Here is a 22,239-nt window from a genome sequence, read left to right as displayed (position 1 = left end):
GGCAAGAAAAATTGGATTCTGAAGAATTGGAGGTAGTAGATTAACAATTAATAACATTAAGATTTTGATAGTATCCCTTTATTTCAAGGCTGTAATCATTTGGTCCATTTGTCCGTTCAGTTACATGACAACAGCGTTTTGGGAGCCTGAAAACATAAGCTTTTGAAAACGGATTTCAAAGTGTATGGTTTTGAAAATGATGCCTTTACTGTCTCATAACATTATTTAATGATGCTTAAAAATCAGCCTTGCATCACAGGAATAAATTACCTTTTTAACTGTATTACTATAGAAAACAATTATTTTAAATTGAAATAATATTTCACAACATTATTGTTCTTACATAAATGCAGCCTTGGTGAGCAGAAGAAACTTAAACAATTAAAAAGTTATAATATTTTTTAACTTTTGACAGGCACACATACATACATAAAAATGCAACAACAAAAAAATGTCACTACCCTGACTAAGGTCTATAACTTCTTGAGTTATAGAGATGTTATAGAGATGGGTATAGTGCCTGGGAAGCTCAATATTTAAACTTTTGGGGAGGTAAACCCATGAATGGGTTGTCAATGATCAATAAACTCAATACACACTTCACCTTTAATTAATTGTACAAATTTCTAACATTTAAAAGTCATGACTTAAAAGTGACACCGCAAAAAACTGAGACACGTCCTGACCAGATATTTATGAAAAATACCCCCGTCCACAGTCTACTTTCATTTAGTTAATACTTGATACTTGCCAAAGTGTGTTGTGTTTAGAGTCTTGCTTCACAACAAAATTATTCTGCTAATGGATTTTATTATAGTGAAACATTACCTTAAATGACCAATATGAAAAAAACAACAACATACTGTATCAGCACTACATTCAGAACAAATACCTAATAATTAAGCTTTATTTTTTCAGTTCTTTTGCCAAAGCTAAAGGATGTCCCCTGAAATGGACATGGAATGATGTGCCCCACCCACGACAAGAGGATGGACATTCTTGTGGGGTCCATGTGCTAATGGTATTTTTTTCTCATTTTCTAAAATCTGTCGATGTACTTTTATTTTTATGCATTCTGATAAAGTATTTAAAATTCACATTAAAATTTATATATATTTAGTTTGCTCAGGCCCTGCTTGAGGGAAAAGATTTCGTGGATGGATATGCCTCAGTGGATATACCGCAGCTAAGGGCACAGTTCTGCAACATTCTGTTCTCCTCTTTAGGTGCTCCCTTTCATAAAAACTAAAGCAAAACATACAAATTATACATTTGGGGGGACATGTTCGGTTCACTTAGTTTGGTTGTGACTATGAGTTATTAGATCAAGTCAAGTCACCTTTATTTATATAGCGCTTTTTACAATGCACATTGTGTAAAAGCAGCTTTACAGTGAGCAAGCCAGTGGCGAGAAGCGACAGCAGCAAGGGTTATTTAATTAATATTAATTAGTGGGAATGTGATATGTCATGACCACAAGATCATGTCTACATTATATGTTCAAAGTGAAGCTTTGTATATATATATATATATATATCTATATAATCATAATTTTTTCCCCTGCAGATAGAGGTGTAAAGTGCACAGTGTGCTGGAGTGTCCTGATGAAAGAGAAGGTAAATGGAATAATCTGTTTAATACTGTAATTAATTACAAAAAAACAAGCATTGTTTCACTTTTAGGTGTGCTGTCAGGAATGCGGTGCACACAGCCATTTGAGATGTCAGCGAAAACCATGTGGCATCTGTGTAATTTGTAAGTAAATTCTAAGAACAAACAGTTATTCAACACACTGTATAAAATGTGCAGGCTAAAAAAGCAAGTTGTGCAAACTGTAGTGAAACTCCCACAAAAATCAAAACAAGTATATACTGTTACATACTATATTTCAAAGCAAATTTAAAGGATATTTTTATAATGAAATGGGAAGTTTGAATAAGGGTATGTTTATATGCATGTTATGCAGTGCTGTCCAGTTTGTTTTTGGAACAGTCTTTTTAATACTCTAATAGTGCTTCAACTACTGAAGGTATTTGACCTCTGGTGATGCACTTTTTTTCATTAAAAATGTTGAGTGCATGCTATCTTTTTACATCATAGCTCTTGTCTTAGGAAAAAAATACAATTATGCATTTAGACTCAGAAAGTTACAAGTGTATGTTTCGCTGAAGCAAGAGGGGAATGTTATTAGTTAATAATATGTTTGGGTCTGTTCCTTATAATGTGTGACTTCAGAACTGTTGTTCATTGTAGAGGTATAGAGGATGATGTATCCCAGTACAAGTTTAGTTGTACACCCATTTTAATGTTTTCTATAGATGTAATAATTAGTCCTCCTGAGATTAGAATGGCATTGCTGTTTATGCTGATGCTTCAAATAGCAGGTGAAGGAAACAATATCTTCGAACATCTACAAAAAGGAGAAAGTAAGCAGACAGAGGAAAGAACAAGACCTCCAGATGATGAGAAGAAACAAGAGGAAGAAGAGAAAAGGGAAACTCACAAAACAGAAAAAGTGGAAGTAAAAACAAAACAATCAAAGGGTAAAAAAAGAAAGGCAAGTGATGCATCAGACAGGGAAAAAAAGCAAGACAGCAAGGAAGAAAGACAGCCACAAACCTTTGACACTGGCAAGGATGCAGGTTTTGAAAATGAGGAAATAGAGGCAAGAGACAGTGGAGATTGTCCTTTGAATAACCCCACAGACAACATTAAAGGCATCAAAGTTTTTGGACGCTTAGCCCTCACTGGTCAGAGAAAGTCCCCGTATGTTGTCACAAAAGAAGAAATTCAGCGCAGAATAGAAGGGGAGAATATGTCCTCTAATGTTTTCAGAGATCTGCTAGGAGTTAGTTCATTTTTAAATTGATAAGGTTGATATATTAAGTTATCAGTTGTGTTTTATATTTGTTTTCATCTCTCTATTAGTTTTATTTTAGTTCTAATGCACTACTGTTCATTTTTCTTAAGGGGCGCAAAAAAAATCTGCCTGAATTAGTCCTCAATCTTCCCAAGAAAATGAAGACTAAGACAAGCATTTTTAGTGCACTAACAGAGGGAGAGGCTTCAGACCTAGCCACTGGTTTGACTAAAAGCCTTTGTCAAAATGTCAGTCCAAAGTTGGTACGTAAAGACATAAGTGACCACAATGCAGAAGTAACCAGGTACAGTACATTTTCTTAATGCAGAGCTACTGTATTGCTGATATTTGATGTATTTTTATTAATTGTTTCATTTTTTTCTTTTCATTAAAGGACAACTCTGGCTAGTGTGCGTGACAACTTGCAATCAAACCTGGATTCTAGATCAGCTTTCAGTTTATTAACCCACACATTTGGTCCACAGGCAGTGGATGGAGTGTTAGGTTTCATCTCAGAGAGTCTAAAATGAAAGCAGAACAAAGCAGCACCAAACTGTATGTGAAATGTTAAGGTTGTTAAATCTGACAATAACCTTTTATGTTTGATATTTTGTTTATACAGATGGTTCATCTCTTCAAAATGTTCCCAACTAATTGAATCAGGGGCCTTTTATTTCTGTAAAATACCCTTATATTTGTGTTATATTAATAATTTTGTTATATCAATATGCTCAGTGTAAAATAAGCTACTTACATCTTTAATATGTGGAATAATTAAACATGTTTTATTTGATGAATGGCGTATGATTCTTTCTTATGAACACAAACAGAAACATACCACATGTCATCTAGCCACATTGCAATGGTACTGCAACGGTAATAATTAATAATAGATCTAAAATTTAAAATGTACATTTACGGAATCTCTTTTTAGCACACAAAATACATTACATTGAAAACAGCTTTGCAGATTCTTCCGAAAACAGTATTGTTTTGAAATTAACATCAAGTTAAACAAAACATTTGGCCACACTAAAATCAGCTTTTCATTTGATCCCAAAATTTCATACAAGATATTCTGCACCCAATCCTGTATTCACATTTTCTTTCATTTTCTTACTTTTTTTGGGTTGTCTCTTTCTTCTTTTAAATCCTCCTGAATTTGTGTCAGAAATGCAGGTTTTCTTGGAAACCTTGGAAGTCTTTTTTCTGTTTTTTGCATTGCATGGAAAGAGTGGCTGTATCTTCCTTGAAGTGTCATTGGTACAATGCCTTTTTGACAAAAGACTTCTGTCTTCTTGTTGCACGTTAATATAGAGATCATTTATTTGGCTTTTGATGTTCTCTGGAACAGTCTGCCATCTTTTGACAATTTCAAGAACATCTTCTAGTCTCCGGAAGTCTGAACTTGTGTCTTGTTTCTCAAAATACACATCAGCATTGTCAGATTGATTCACAGAACAGCACGTTTTTTCATTAATGGTCATGCCAAACAACTGTTGTGCTAAAATAAGGCAGGGACATATGCCATGATATGAGAATGTGCAACAGGTACAAGAATAGGTTTCCAAATCTGTATGAAATGTTCCTCTCCCACAAAGGCTTTCCACGTCGATTTCCATCTTCACCTCTGAACAGACACTGAAGTGACCTTTGTCTTGTACAGCTCTTGCATGAGCTTCCAGCTGAAGAGCAAGTTCAGGGAATGCATCATCCTTATCTTTGAGTATATCTAGCAACACCAAATGTTTGCATACTTCACCTTTCAAACCCACAGGGCAACTGCAGAAACACTCTGCTGGGCAGGTTCTGTAGGAAAGTGAGGAGTCTTGTTCGGATGGCACATTATACACATATATTTCCAATGATTCTCTTGTAATGTGGTCAATCCAACCTTTTTCCATCATTCTAGTTGCTTTGTTAAATGTTTCCTCCAACTTCATGGCAACACAGTTTGCCATTCTTCCTGCTGATTGCAAGTGTTTTATCACCTGAAAGTAAGTCTCTGTCTTGCAAAGAAGGACGTCAAGCAAGTCATCCAAACGTCGATTTCTTATCCCAGATAAGAATTGGTATTTCAGTCGATGGAAGAACCTGAATAAATGAAAAACAATTTATAATGCCAAAACAAGTTCATAATTGTATGTGGAAAAGTTGCAACAGTTTAATGATATTAAAGGCTGTAAAGCAGAAATCAATTTAAATTCACTAGGATCTTATTTTACCTTTCGGTAATACGTTATTTAGATAGTCCACTTTACACATTCTACTAACAATAAGTAACTTTGAAACTACATGTCAACTAACCGTCATTAGAGTATTAGTACACTGTATGCTTAATATCTGCTAACACTTTATTTTGATGGTCCCCCAACAGCAATTCTTCTGACTATAAGTAACTTGGCAACTACAAGTCAATTTATTCTACTAATCCGAACCCTAACACCTAACCATAACCTGACAGTCTACTGACAGTCTACTACAGTATACTAATACTCTAATGAGAGTTAGTTGACATGTAGTTGCAAAGTTACTTATAGTTAGTAGAATGTCTAAAGTGGACTATCAAAATAAAGTGGAACCTACCTTTCTATCAAATTGTTGGTCTCTGAATTCCCATGGTTATAACAACGTCCATAATCAGCCCATCTATGACTTATTGGTTCCCAGTACCTCTGGAAATAATTGCAAAGCTCTTTGTAGTGAGAAAATTCCTTTAGGAATTGTTTTGCCACTCTGTCAAAGTCAGCCTGCTGCAATTAACAAAAAGAGGTATTGTGAGTCTACAAGCAAAAAAGGCAACAACATAAAAGTTTAATAATATACAAGATAAAATATCTATAGGATTATATAATATCTATAGTATTTTGCCTTTTCTGTGGTTTTTAAAAAACATTGGATGAATGGAACATGAATGGAAAAGTACACAATGTATAGTGAAAAAACCCTCTTGGTCAAAAAATGTAATGGTATAAATTCAAACATTTCTGACTTTCTGAAAGGGATAATTCACAGAAAAAATGAAAATGCTGACATTATTTACTCACCCTTGTGTTGTTCCAAACCTGTATGAGTTTCTTTCTTCTGTTGAACACAAAAGAAAATATTTTAAAGAATGTTGGTAACCAGACAGTTGACAACACCCATTGACTTTCTTGGTATTTTTTTTCTTCTACTATGAAAGTCAATAGGGTTCATCAATTGTTTAATTACCAGCATTCTTCAAAATATCTTCTTTTGTGTTCAACAGATGAAAGAAACTCATACAGGTTTGGAACAACATGAGGGTAAGTAAATGATGACAAAAAAATTGTTTTGGGGTGAAAAAATTAAGCATTAAAATTATAAAAAAAAAATACATTATGTACATATTACAATAATATAACCATTACAATTTAAAATTCAAATACCATAGGACAAGCTTTCATTTTTTTGAAGTAATCAATAATTTCTTTCCGGATACTTGAATGCTGTGGCCCACTAACACCGGAATCTGACTTCATCAACCACCGAACTATGGCCTGTGAACCAGGACATATGTAATGGATTAGGCAAGTATCATTAAATTATGAATCATTAAATTTAAGGGGAAAAAAAACTTCTTACTTGGAGTACATGGTACCAGCAAAGAAGAACATCAGACTCAGGGAAAACGTCATTCAAAGCATTTATTTCACTCATGTCTTTGTCAACCATGAAGCACCTTTAAAGAAAAAGAAAAGTAGGTTAACTTGTTCAGCACTGCTGTACCCATTCCAGCAGTGGATCCCCCAATAGATCAGTTCCTTAATAAATTACCTTGGTGGCTTAGGGAACAAAGGGCGTAGCCTCTGAAGTGCAAGCTTAAGGGTTTCTTGCGTCTCACTGCTTGTTATTATGTATGCAACAGGAACTCCATGACCATGGTCATCTCTCACAAGCAGTGTAAAAAGTGGAAAGGAATATTGATTCACACAGTGTGTGGCATCAAAAAACACAATGTTACTCCCATGGTCCTGTAAGTCTTTTCTCATGCACTCCGTTTGGAGAACAATTATAAGGTCCTGATCCTTACCCAGTGGCTGATAAAATACAACATTATCTTTTAAAGGACCAGCTAATAGTTTCTCTGTACTCTTACAATCATCTTTATCAAGATGTTTCCCTCGAAGCATACAGGTACGGATATTATGTATGTCTTCTGGTGTAACAAAGTATTCTCTGGAATGATAATTAACTTCTCCATGAGCTTTTGACCACTCATGAGCTTGAAGGAGGATGACATCTGGTTTTACGCCTAATGTGATCCACTTCTTGATCTCATCCACCAGCTGAGGGTGAATCTGCTGAAAATGACCATCTTCTACAGAAACATCATGTCCATTGTGCTGGTCAAATATTCTCTGCACAACAACTTTGTGTCCTTTCCAATCATTTTTTACTTTAAAAGAGAGGTATGCTTTACACCCAACAGCTCTGTGACTTCTTTCATATACATTTCCAGATCTTCTGCAATGGAAAATATAATATCCTCTTCTTTTATCTTTTAAACTGGAGCAATTTGTGGTCCTGAATGATTTTGTGTGCTCTTTGTTTATTATTTCTGTGATAAAGTTCTCTTCTTGATCATCTGGTTTAAGAACATGCACCTTGAGTTTAATGTTTTTCTGTCTTATTTTTCTCCTTTCTTCATTTTCCACAGACTTTTTGATAAACTCCTCCATCATGGAACATTTCTGAAATGTATACACACAAAAATTATACTTAGTTAATTCATTTTCAATCAGCATCACCAAACACATTTACTAACTTTAAATGAGGAAACACTAACAAAGAGCTGATAAGTTGAAAGATTACATTTTAAAACATTTTAAAGCTCTACACATGAATGTAAATGGATTGGTGATTCATTGGTTCCGAATAAATGATGGTCCTGAATCAAGATGAGTGCATCTACCGCATATTGAACTGATTGTGAATCTACCCCATATTGAAATGGTCATGATGGTCCTGGATCAACATTAGTGAATCTACCCTATATTGAAATGGTCATGATGGTCCTGGATCAACATTAGTGAATCTACAATATATTGAAATGGTCATGATGGTCCTGGATCAACATTGGTGAATCTACCTCATACTGAAATGGTCATGATGGTCCTGGATCAACATTAGCGAATCTACCCCATATTGAAATGGTCATGATGGTCCTGGATCAACATTAGCGAATCTACCCCATATTGAAATGGTCATGATGGTCCTGGATCAACATTTGCAAATCTACCCCATACTGAAATGGTCATGATGGTCCTGGATCAACATTAGCGAATCTACCCCATATTGAAATGGTCATGATGGTCCTGGATCAACATTAGCGAATCTACCCCATATTGAAATGGTCATGATGGTCCTGGATCAACATTAGCGAATCTACCCCATATTGAAATGGTCATGATGGTCCTGGATCAACATTGGTGAATCTACCCCATATTGAAATGGTCATGATGGTCCTGGATCAACATTAGCGAATCTACAATATATTGAAATGATCATGATGGTCCTGGATCAACATTAGCGAATCTACAATATATTGAAATGATCATGATGGCCCTGGATCAACATTAGCGAATCTACCCCATACTCAAATGGTCATGATGGTCCTGGATCAACATTAGCGAATCTACCCCATATTAAAATGATCATGATGGTCCTGGATCAACATTAGCGAATCTACCCCATATTGAAATGGTCATGATGGTCCTGGATCAACATTAGTGAATCTACCCCATATTGAAATGGTCATGATGGTCCTGGATCAACATTAGCGAATCTACCCCATATTGAAATGATCATGATGGTCCTGGATCAACATTAGCGAATCTACCCCATATTGAAATGGTCATGATGGTCCTGGATCAACATTGGTAAAATCTACCCCATATTGAACTGATCATGATGGTCCTGGATCAACATTGGCGAATCTACCCAATATTGAAATGGTCATGATGGCCCTGGATCAACATTGGCGAATCTACCCCATATTGAAATGGTCATGATGGCCCTGGATCAACATTGGCGAATCTACCCCATATTGAAATGGTCATGATGGTCCTGGATCAACATTGGTGAATCTACCCCATACTGAACTGATCATGATGGTCCTGGATCAACATTGGCAAATCTACCCCATATTGAAATGGTCATGATGGTCCTGGATCAACATTGGTGAATCTACCCCATATTGAAATGGTCATGATGGTCCTGGATCAACATTAGCGAATCTACAATATATTGAAATGATCATGATGGTCCTGGATCAACATTAGCGAATCTACAATATATTGAAATGGTCATGATGGTCCTGGATCAACATTAGCGAATCTACAATATATTGAAATGATCATGATGGTCCTGGATCAACATTAGCGAATCTACCCCATACTCAAATGGTCATGATGGTCCTGGATCAACATTAGCGAATCTACCCCATATTAAAATGATCATGATGGTCCTGGATCAACATTAGCGAATCTACCCCATATTGAAATGGTCATGATGGTCCTGGATCAACATTAGTGAATCTACCCCATATTGAAATGGTCATGATGGTCCTGGATCAACATTAGCGAATCTACCCCATATTGAAATGATCATGATGGTCCTGGATCAACATTGGCGAATCTACCCCATATTGAAATGGTCATGATGGTCCTGGATCAACATTGGTGAATCTACCCCATATTGAACTGATCATGATGGTCCTGGATCAACATTGGCAAATCTACCCCATATTGAAATGGTCATGATGGTCCTGGATCAACATTAGCGAATCTACCCCATATTGAAATGGTCATGATGGTCCTGGATCAACATTGGTGAATCTACCCCATATTGAAATGGTCATGATGGTCCTGGATCAACATTAGCGAATCTACCCCATATTGAAATGGTCATGGTCCTGGATCAACATTAGCGAATCTACCCCATATTGAAATGGTCATGATGGTCCTGGATCAACATTGGTGAATCTACCCCATATTGAAATGGTCATGATGGTCCTGGATCAACATTGGCGAATCTACCCCATATTGAAATGATCATGATGGTCCAGGATCAACATTTGCAAATCTACCCCATACTGAAATGGTCATGATGGTCCTGCATCAACATAAGCGAATCTACCCCATATTGAAATGGTCATGATGGTCCTGGATCAACATTAGCGAATCTACCTCATATTGAAATGGTCATGATGGTCCTGGATCAGCATTAGCGAATCTACCCCATATTGAAATGGTCATGATGGTCCTGGATCAACATTAGCGAATCTACCCCATATTGAAATGGTCATGATGGTCCTGGATCAACATTAGCGAATCTACCCCATATTGAAATGATCATGATGGTCCTGGATCAACATTAGCGAATCTACCCCATATTGAAATGGTCATGATGGTCCTGGATCAACATTAGCGAATCTACCCCATATTGAAATGGTCATGATGGTCCTGGATCAACATTAGCGAATCTACCCCATATTGAAATGATCATGATGGTCCTGGATCAACATTAGCGAATCTACCCCATATTGAAATGGTCATGATGGTCCTGGATCAACATTAGCGAATCTACCCCATATTGAACTGATCATGATGGTCCTGGATCAACATTAGCGAATCTACCCCATATTGAAATGGTCATGATGGTCCAGGATCAACATTTGCGAATCTACCCCATATTGAAATGATGATGATATCAATTATCAAAATATTGATTACAATCAGATTCAAAAAGCAATTATTCTACTGTTTTTTTAAATGTCATATAATTTTTGCACACTTTATTCAGACTAAAATCATAGTAATCTTTTTTAAAGACCTGGAATTTATTGACATTTTAAACATTATTATAACATTTGATTAAATATTAAATGTGTATTTGTGTGCAAAGGTATGAGAGAAAGGAGACTTTTAGGGGTTAAAGTAAGCTTAGCTATTAGCTACACGGCACATGGCTGTTGTATGTATGTTCAGAGTTGCATTACATTATGCCATTCAAGTGTTTTATTTCAGGTTTTTTTAGTGAATAAATACATTTACAAAGTCAGATTTTTAGTTGCAGAAAGGGTCAAAGAAAGAGGACAGACAAAATAACTTACCTTTGTCAGTCAGCCGAGGCAAGAATGGAGGGAACATTCAAAATGGACTGATTGGATTTGGTCGGCACACACTGATGACATCAGAGGCTTGTGATTGGTTGATTAAATGTTTGTTGTGATTGGTTGATTAAACAAAATTTGTTGATCCAGGAACACATCTTACTTGGCAAAATCACGGTGACCGTGAGTATACACGCGCTACATTCTTTTGCAACATATTACTATGTTTGTGTGTGTGTATGTATATGTGTGCACAGGTGTGTATGTATATATGTATATACATGTAATTTTTTCTTAAACAACAAGCCTACCTTTGTTGTTTTCATTCTACAAAACAAGACGCAAGTGCCTGGGTTTAGTGCTGAAAACAGAAATGATCTCATCATAGTCCAAAGAGTCACAGAGTTCTTTTTCAAATAACTTTTTGGCTAAAAAGCAGCTACCAAAATTAGCCCAGAGCCCGCCGCCCAGAGAGTCTATAGCAACCATAGCAAACAATTACGTTCCGGAGAGAGGGTTTATACAACTTGCTTCAACAGTTCCATTTTATTCGGAAAACAAATTAAACACACACACCAGTCAACAATAAATCAGGTTTATATTAATATATTTTCTTAAATACATTTGAATAATAAAAATAAACTAAAAATGTATTTTGATCAAACTTGCCTGGGCGGGCCAGTGAGTAATGTGGGCGGGCCAGTGCCGCCCTGGCCCATTACTGGCTACGCGCCTGGTCATAATACAGGTTAGCCAATAATAATAAAGTGCTACGATTATCACAAATAAACAAAAGATTTTGATGATTTTGATGTTAAAGGTCCCGTATTATGCCCCTTTTCATAAGATGTAAAATAAGTCTCTGATGTCCCCAGAGTGTGTATGTGAAGTTTCAGCTCAAAATACCCAACAGATCATTTTTTACAGCATGTTTAAATTGTCATTTTTTGGGGCTCAGAAAAACGCGCTGTTTTAGTGTGTGCCCTTTAAATGCAAATAAGCTGCTGCTGGACGACCCAGGGGGCGGAGCTCGCGCTCAGTCTCTCAGGACAATTTCATCTCATGGAATGATGATAATATCAGAAACTCTCAGTAACGGTGTTCATTTCGAGTCGGACAATAATGCCTACAGAGTCAGAGTGCTGTATAGAGATGAAACAGGTATAGTTTAGTAGTTTAATTACGGTTATTATAACGTATTTGTCATCTGCTTGTATGTATCCATTATTTATTAATAGCCTACAAGTCTGCTGTCTGAATGATGATCAAACATATACTGATGAGTTTAATAAAGTTTATTGTACATCACACAAAAGATGAAGCGTCAGTTTTACTTCAGAAAATCACCGTAAGAGCTCAGTAAACACAGTAAGTTATAAGAAGTGCGCAAGTACATAAACGAATTTCGGTAGAGTTGAGGGAGCATTCCTGTGGGCGGAGCTTAGTCAAAAAACGGTTCTAGTGACGTCATTAAAGAAGGAAGTAGAGGGATGTAGTCCAAACGGGCCGTTCGATGTAGTCAACTTCTGTTAAATAAAATATCTCGCTTGGCATTGAACTTTGAGCTTTATAATTTTACAGATATTATTTATACTCTAACAACAACATTACACACTAACTAAAGTTTGAAACATGGGATCACGAAGAACGGGACCTTTAACAACGTACCTCCTGGTGTTCTTCTAAAATGAGGGCGAGACACAAATCCGTGAGTACAGTTTACAAACCCGTGGGAACGGATTGCGAAAGAGTGGGCACGGTTTATGAATTTGTGGGTACAGATTGCAAAAACTGAAGGCACGGTTTACAAATCTGAGAGCGCGGATTAGAAACTCGTGGGTACGGTTTATTAATCCGTGGACACGAATTGTTAAACCGAGGGAATTGAGACCGAGGTTTGAGAATTCGTCAGTACGGTTCATAAACTGAGCAGACGGATTGCAAAACTGTCGCCACGGATTTTGTTTTTTCTCCCAGAGGTGACTTCCCGGGCTCCGTAGCATTGCATCATTCCCAACAAAATATTTTCATTGGATTCTTGAAGGTTTGGAGTATTTATTAAAAAAAAATTGAGTCCTGGATCTTTCTTTAAGGAACTGAGGAAAGAAAATACTGTTCGTTATTATTCGGACTGACATTATTGAACTGTGCATTATATTTGAATTTTGTATTGCATTCTAAGAGTTACTGATATTTTGGGTTTATTGTTTTATATTTGTTTACCTTGAGTATACATATTTGAGTTTTGTATAAGTTTGAACTCTAAAGTGCATCAAGGTCATCATATAAAAAAAAGAAAGGGGGAATCAAACCTAGAACTGAACATTCGAGTCATATGCAATTCAAATTCATTTTGGTTATTTTATTTGGTTAAAAGTCCAATTTAAACTTTTATTTTTATTTTAAGGATTTATACTATTTTATTATTTTATTTTAGTTTTTAGTTTTTGCTTCTACAATGTCATTGATACACTCAATTTGTGTATTCTGTTAAATCCCAACAAACTATTCTACCTTACATAAATAAGTGCATTTAAATCATCTACATGTGTGTGTGTGCCTGTTACGAACTGCTCGGAGACACGAAGGGAGAGATCCAAATGCAGCTTTATTTTAAGGGTTATCCAGAATCGTAATCCAAAAACAGGCAATGGTCGAAACACAGGTAAGCAGTCCAAACAAACAAATAAACAAACAAACAAACAAACAAAACAGGCAGGGACCAGAGGCAAGAGAGTAATCCAGGGAACAAGGCAAGATATCCAGAAAACCAAGAAACATGAAACCAGGGAAAATGCTCGGAAATGCAGACTAACAGTACAACAAGACTTCGCAGTGAGTAAATGAATGAACATGGTATAAATAGACAGACTAACAGGATGAGACAGGTGAATGCAATCAGTGAATGAGGTACAGGTGAATGTGATCAGTGATAAGTGATGAGTCCAGGTAGTGAGTTATGGGAACTGTAGTTTGTGAGTGAATAGGAGAGTCTTATGTGGAGTGCCCTCTGGTGGCTCTCAAGGGCACTCCAGCTGGTGATCGTTACATAGCCCCCCCTTTAAGGAGCGGATTCCAGACGCTCCTAAACTGTCCAGGAGGGAGGTGGAGCGGAGGTGGACCTGGGGGCGGGATGGAGGGCCAGGCCCGTGGAGCAGCAGAGGACCTGGATACTGCAGCAGGATGGGAGGCCAGGGCGGATCAGGCTGTGCAGGCGACCAGGGCGGAGCAGGCTGTGCAGGCGACCAGGGCGGAGCAGGCTGTGCAGGCGACCAGGGCGGAGCAGGCTGTGCAGGCGACCAGGGCGGAGCAGGCTGTGCAGGCGACCAGGGCGGAGCAGGCTGTGCAGGCGACCAGGGCGGAGCAGGCTGTGCAGGCGACCAGGGCGGAGCAGGCTGTGCAGGCGACCAGGGCGGAGCAGGCTGTGCAGGCGACCAGGGCGGAGACAACCCTTCAGGCGGCCAGGGAGGAGAGGAACCTTCAGGCGGCCAGGGAGGAGACGACCATTCAGGCGGCCAGGGAGGAGACGAACCTTCAGGCGGCCAGGGCATAGACGACCATTCAGGTGGCCTGGGCGGAGACTTTCCCTCGGGCGGCCAGGGCGGAGTCAACAGTCCATCGGACGACCAAGGCAGAGACAACAGTTCATCGGGCGGCCGGAGCGGAGACTTTCCCTCGGGCAGCCACGGCGGTGAAGACCCCTTGGGCGGCCACGGCGGTGAAGACCCCTCGGGCGACCACGGCGGTGAAGACCCCTCGGGCGACCACGGCGGAGGAACTGGAACAGACACCAACGGCTCAGGAACTGGAACTGGCACCACCGGAACTGGCACTGGAACCGGCACCACCGACTCAGGTTCAGGAACAGACACAGACACTGGCTCTGGCTCAGGAACTGGAACAGACACAGACACAGACAAAGGCAATGGCTCTGGCTCAGGAACTGGAACAGACACCGGCTCAGGACCAGACACCGGCTCAGCGGAGACCATCTTGTCCGGAGACACTGGTTCGGCGGTGGCCATCTTGTCCGAAGACACAGGCGTGGTTTCGGCCATCTTGTCCGAAGACACAGGCGTGGAGTCGGCCATCTTGTCCGAAGACACAGGCGTGGAGTCGGCCATCTTGTCCGAAGACACAGGCGTGGAGTCGGTCATCATGTCCAAAGACACAGGCATGGAGTCGGCCATCTTGTCCAAAGACACAGGCGTGGAGTCGGCCATCTTGTCCGAAGACACAGGCGTGGAGTCGGCCATCTTGTCCGAAGACACAGGCGTGGAGTCGGCCATCTTGTCCAAAGACACAGGCGTGGAGTCGGCCATCTTGTCCAAAGACACAGGCGTTGAAAGAGGAAGAGGAACAGATTCAAGCTCAGTATCCAGATCAGTTTCAGGCTCAGGAACAGATTCAGTCTCGGCGGGACGAGACACTTGACGGGCGGAAGTGACGTGAAGCTCACTCTCTGGATCGGCATAAGTGACGTGAACAGTCTCTGGATCAGCAGAAGCGACGTGAACAGTCTCTGGATCAGCAGAAGCGACGTGAACAGTCTCTGCATCAGCAGAAGCGACATGAACAGTCTCTGGATCAGCAGAAGCGACGTGAACAGTCTCTGGATCAGCAGAAGCAGCGTGAACAGTCTCTGGATCAGCAGAAGCGACGTGAACAGTCTCTGGATCAGCAGAAGCGCACTCTGAGCTTGACGGGACCAGCGGCGGCGAGGGCTTTGAGCTGGGTAGGACCAGCGGCGAAGAGGACTCTGAGCTGGTTAGGACCAGCGATGAAGGCGGCTTTGAGCTGGACAGAACCAGCGGCGAAGAGGGCTCTGAGCTGGGCGGGACCAGCGGCGAAGAGGGCTCTGAGCTGGACGGGACCAGCAGTGAAGGCTTTGTGCTGGACGGGACCAGCAGTGAAGGCTCTGTGCTGGACGGGACCAGCGGTGAAGAGGGCTCTGTGCTGGATGGGACCAGCAGTGAAGAGGGCTCTGTGCTGGACGGGACCAGCGGTGAAGAGGGCTCTGTGCTGGACGGGACCAGCGGTGAAGACTCTAGCTTGGCGGGCATGTCGCTTGCTGTCTTGGCTTCGGCAGATCTGGCGTGAAGTGCAGGCTCGGCTGGACGGGGGTGCCACGGAAGGAAGTTCTCCAGACATCTGGAGAGTGCCTCTCTCCAATCCAGACCAGAGAGATCGGGGAGCTCCCTCGGGTCGACCTCCTTAGCTCCCAGCCGGTAACACAACTTAATTGCCTCGTCACCCAGAGAGCAAGAGGCAGCGAGAGGAACAAACCCCCTGGTGTACTGGAACAGATCGAGGCTATCCAGGGCCAAGGCCGCAATCTGTCCAGCGAACTCCCGGCTCATGCTGGGAAGATCAGGCGAGATCTGTACTGCTGGATTCCTGGAGGTCATAGCTGCTGGATCTGGGTGTGGCGAAGTCTTCTGTTACGAACTGCTCGGAGACACGAAGGGAGAGATCCAAATGCAGCTTTATTTTAAGGGTTATCCAGAATCGTAATCCAAAAACAGGCAATGGTCGAAACACAGGTAAGCAGTCCAAACAAACAAATAAACAAACAAACAAACAAACAAAACAGGCAGGGACCAGAGGCAAGAGAGTAATCCAGGGAACAAGGCAAGATATCCAGAAAATCAAGAAACATGAAACCAGGGAAAATGCTCGGAAATGCAGACTAACAGTACAACAAGACTTTGCAGTGAGTAAATGAATGAACATGGTATAAATAGACAGACTAACAGGATGAGACAGGTGAATGCAATCAGTGAATGAGGTACAGGTGAATGTGATCAGTGATAAGTGATGAGTCCAGGCAGTGAGTTATGGGAACTGTAGTTTGTGAGTGAATAGGAGAGTCTTATGTGGAGTGCCCTCTGGTGGCTCTCAAGGGCACTCCAGCTGGTGATCGTTACAGTGCCCTTGCCTCTTACGAATTCTTGTGTCTTCTGATTGGTATTAATCTGGTCTACAGTGTTCCTATAAATAATCATCTTAATTCTAGTGAGCTATTGTCCCTTTTACTGTGATTTAACCCCTAAATCGCCTGACGGGAGTTACATTATATATTAACACAATATATTATTGTGTATATTTTCAGATATACTGTTAAACCATTTAATATATTGATCATTCATATGGGAAATATATTTTCTTTTCATAAGGATATAGATACACCATATATAACTACACCATATATAACTACACCAGACAGCCAGCTCTTTAGCTTCCAGTCTGTAAGTAGATTAATCAAAGATTTGGATAAGGCTGATGACTGTTGTGTCATCTGCAGCGTATAAATCAAAACTGCCTAATATTACTGAATGAAATGTTGACCCAGGACGAGCTATAGGACTGTGCAAGCATTAGGTGTGTTGATGGACTTGATCTACTCCATCTATGTTTTGACCATTGTTCTGAATCCGATCCAGGTGTAGAATCAGATCCTAGGATTGGTTTGTCATGATAGATCTAAAGGACGCATACATCCATGTCTCCATCCTTCCAAAACATGCTTTCAGGGGCGAAGATATATAACACAATGTATTATTCTGAATATTTTCAAATATACTGTTAAACCATTTATTATATTGATAGATAGATAGATAGATAGATAGATAGATAGATAGTAGGGGTGTGTAACGATTCATCAACTACATCGATGTATCGATTTATATTCCTATGATCCAACTACATCGATCTGTGCTCGGCAAGTTGGCCTTCCGGATGACATATATCGATCTAATATCGTTTTAAAAGGTAATGAATCGATTGTATCAATACTAGGAAATAACGCATTGGATTTAAGCACGTCAGACTTTATATGGATGTTTTTTCTTAGCACTTTTAATGATAAAGGCGTTAAACGTTACTCGATTCAGTCTGCCTATCTGTGACGTCATTGCCATGCGTGACGCGCCAGCAGCAGCGCAAAGACAACATGCAGCGCAAAGTCTCTCACCTCAGAAAAACTGACTTTCCTGTCCTCTCAGCCGCTATACTGCAGTAGCGCGCCGCGCACTCTTCAATTGCACGCGCAAATGCGGCAGAGCGCGCTGTAGGCCTATATCGCTTCACTATATATAAAGCATGAAGTAAACTACAAGCATGCAACGTCGTTACATTTTAAATTAGAAAAAAAAACCCCGTGTTGTCCAGATTCAGTATCTGCGGTCAGATGATGTTGTCAGGCTATATGTCCGTGTCATTATTCTATCATTATTTTCATAACTTGTAACGAAATAAAGTCTCTTACCTCAGAAAAATGAAATTTCATGTCCTGTCATCGTTATACTGTGCTTGTAGAGTGCACTCTTTAATTGCACGCGCAAATGCACCGGCGCGCGCTGTATCACTTCACTAAAGCGCAAAAGAAATACGAGCATGCAACTTCGGAAATTAGTAAGTTACGAAATAAAAGTAAAATACCAATAAATTACGTTATTGGTACGTCATGTGTGTTGCTATTTATCAGGAGCAGTTTCCATGTTTCTTTACCAGTTCTTCTAAGTATTGTGTATCACCATGGTAGCCTAATTGTTGTTTGTTTCCATAACAAAATGCCACTTACTGGTTATTTTGTATATTTTTATATGACTGTGGTGGCTCATACCAAGATTGTATTAACAAAAACTAGTTTGGGACTGCTATTTAATAGCTTAACCTTGCAGTGCCTACTGTTTATCAGTATTTGACATATTCGTACAATTTTTTTTTGTATGTTAAGTAAAGGGGGACAGAACTTGTGTGTCAACAATTTTTGCGTAAACAAATGTATTATAATAGGCCTATTTAATTCCTAAAAAGGTGGGTCGCGGCTTGATGACCATGGGGAAATGTGGGTCCCATGGCCAAACTATTCAAAACATAATTCAATGTTGTGATAATCGTAATTAATAATCGCAATTACAATTTCAAGGGAATAATCGACAATTATGATTTTTGTCATAATCGTGCAGCCCTACTTTATTCAAATAAAATGTGAATGCATTTGACATTAATTGTTGTTTACTTGTTTGTTTATATCCATAATTAACTGATACCTGATTCCCTTACAAGAATTTTTAGCAAAAAAGTCACTGAATCGTATCGTTCTAAATGAACCAATATCGTCCTTGAATCATATCAACAACCACGAATCGCGATACGAATCGAATCGTTGTTAAAACGAATCGTTACACCCCTAATAGATAGATAGATAGACAGATAGATGGACGCAAAGCATACCAGTATCAGGTTCTTTCGTTCGGTCTAGCTCTATCCCCCAAACGTTCATGAAATGTGTAGATGCAGCTCTGGATTACCTTTCTTGGTGTGATATGGGATTCAGTAATGATGCAGGCCATCCTATCTCCTGCTCATGCCCACGATCCACTCGTAAAAGTCGTAAAAGAGATAAAGCTAGGCCAGTCACTCACTGTAAAACGGTTTCAGAGACTGTTGGGTCTGATGGCAGCTGCATCCAATGTGATACCTTTCGGCCTGCAGTACATGAAGTCCCTGCAGTGGTGGCTCAAGACCCAAGGGGTTTTCCCCTAGGGGGAACCCACTTCACATGATCAAGATCACGTGGTGGTGTCTCCGCGCCTTGGTTATAGTGAGGAAATCCTGGTTCTTGTCAAGTCACTCTCTTGACAGTTGCTTCTCTCACCAGCTGGGGAGCGGTAATGGATGGCCGCTCAGCTCAGGGTCTGTGGAGGAGTCATCATCTTTCGTGGCACATCCTTACAGACAACACATCGGTGGTCTGGTACATAAATCACCAAGGGGTCTGCGGTCCACCCAAGGGTGAACCAGTTTCCACTATGCAAACTGGTGCACCAGATTCTCTTGTGGTCCCTAGGGAAGATGCTCTAACTAAAAGCAATTTATATTCTGGGACATGAGAATGTAGGAGCAGACATCCTGTCGACAGGGGCACTGAGAAATGAGACTTCACCCCGAGGTGGTGGAGCAGATATGGGAGGTTTATGGCCAAGCAGAAGTAGATATTTTTGCGTCTCAGAACATGACGCACTGTCCACTGTGGTTCTCTCTCACACATCCAGCCCCGCTGGGACTGGACGCAATGGTACAGACGTGGCTGAGGCTGCGTCTGTACGCTTTTCCCCCGATTGCTCTGCTTTCAGGTGTTCTGGAGAAGGTCAGCCGGGACGGAATAAGTTTACTGCTAGCAGCACCGTACTGGCCGATCCGGGTTTGGTTCTCAGGCCTAGTATTCCTCCTCGATGGCTCTCCCCTGGAGATTCCGGTCAGGTGGGACCTTCTATCTCAGGCAGGAGGAGTGATCCTCCATCCCCAACTAGAAATATGGAACCTGTGGGGTTGGCCTCTGAGGGGGCTTAATTCATAGGTTCCCAAGGTTGTAGAGACCATACTTCACCCCAGAGGTCTGTCCACTAGGAAACTATATGCCTTGAAGTGGAAAGTTTTTACTATACTATACTATATAAAGTTTGGTGTACTATATGACATTGGGATCCAGTTAATTGCCCCATGGGTTTCAATACTAGAGTTCCTTTAAGATCATTTTTCTGCAGGGTTATCTCCATCCACACTAAAGGTGTATGTAGCAGCCATAGCGGCTTACCATGTCATGCCATTTCTTCACTAAAGAGAGTAGGAGATCTTTAGGCCCTTTCGGTACCCCCATCGTGCCTTGAATTTGCACCAGGGATGGTGCCTTTATCCTAAGCCGGGCTACATTCTGCAGGCATTCTGTCCTCCTCCTTTTAAGAGTCAAGACCAGGAAAAGCTGAACCTTGTTAGTCCAGTCAGAGCATTGGATACTTATGTCCACAGAGCTGCCCTGTGGAGGAAGTCTGATCAGCTGTTTGTCTGTTTTGGGTCACATAAGAAAGGGCTCCCTGCAACTAAACAGACTGTAAGCAAGTGGATAGTTGAGGCTATCTCTCTTGCCTATGAAGCTTCTGGCCAGCCATCACCTTTGGCCATTAGAGCTCATTCCACTAGAAGTATGGCAGCCTCCAAGGCCTTAATTTCTGGGGTCTCCTTTCAAGAAGTTTGTGATGCGGCAGGCTGGTCCTCGCCGCTCACATTCGTCAGGTTTTATGACTTGGACCTGGGTACCCCTGGATCACAAGTACTTATGTCATAGCTGCTCTCAGCATTTGCACGACAGGTATTTGTGTGTATGGCCTTTGGGCATTGGGCACTGCATAAACTGGTTCAAAACACTAATTATTTAAAACCAACATTAGTGAAATGGTAAAAAAAGAAAGAAAAACACGTTGTAATAAAAAGTTTTATTAGAAAGCTGACTGAATCACATCAGCAAAAAGTTAAACAGAGATTATTTCTCAAATGTGCTGAAATGTTAGGCAACTAGGCATTGAGACACATTTAGACATCAACACTCATACAAACCTCAACAACGGAGACAATCAACAAAATATTCAGATAAACAGATCAAAAGAATAAAATATAAAAATGGGACATTTCAGCTGCATAATTTATACACACTGCAAAACACAACATTTATACACAACATGGATGAGTTTTGTCAAAGCCACTAGATGACAAGCCTGCCACCTTGAGTCAGAAAAGCGTAATGGCTAACGCTAACACTGGTACACAGGGAAGGAGAGCAGAGGACGATTGCTTTTAATGGATGTCAGTAGAGAAGAGGCTTCACTACACTGAATAAACTGCTTTTGAGAGGAAATATTTAATGAATTTTTGAAAAAAGAAATATACAGAAAAAAGAAATATAAAAAAAGAATCTGTGATATTTCTCCTTTTGTATGTGTCCACTTACAATCAAATCAAACATTGTGCTTTTGTAAAATAAAGAAAATAAACAGGGTGTGCGTTCTGCCTCTCCGTCGCAGTGAACTTTTTTTTCTTGAGCACGTCTATAAACTGAAACAAAACTCAGTGAATACTTGTCACACATTTATGAGCCATATACCTTTATAAACATTTAAGTGTGTACTTTTAAATGATCGGATTCAAAACGAAAACAAATATTCTCTGTTTAAGTAATTTGTATAAAACCAACAAGATGTCCAGCTTCTCAAACGCTTCCTCATTACAGTTAATTTGGCCACGCCCACTCGCGCAAAAGATATTCACATGCAAATCTCCACATGGACCGCGTCTCGCTCATTACCTCAACAACAAAACACTTCACTTCACTTTTCGTCGAGTTTGAAAGACGTGCCTGAGCTTACATTGGATTTAGGCTACCTCAGAAGAAGAAGAACGCGAT

This window comes from Abramis brama (assembly GCF_963993115.1).
Source record: "Abramis brama genome assembly, chromosome: 21".
NCBI lineage: Eukaryota > Metazoa > Chordata > Actinopteri > Cypriniformes > Leuciscidae > Abramis > Abramis brama.
Note: the sequence above shows the minus strand (reverse complement) of the source record.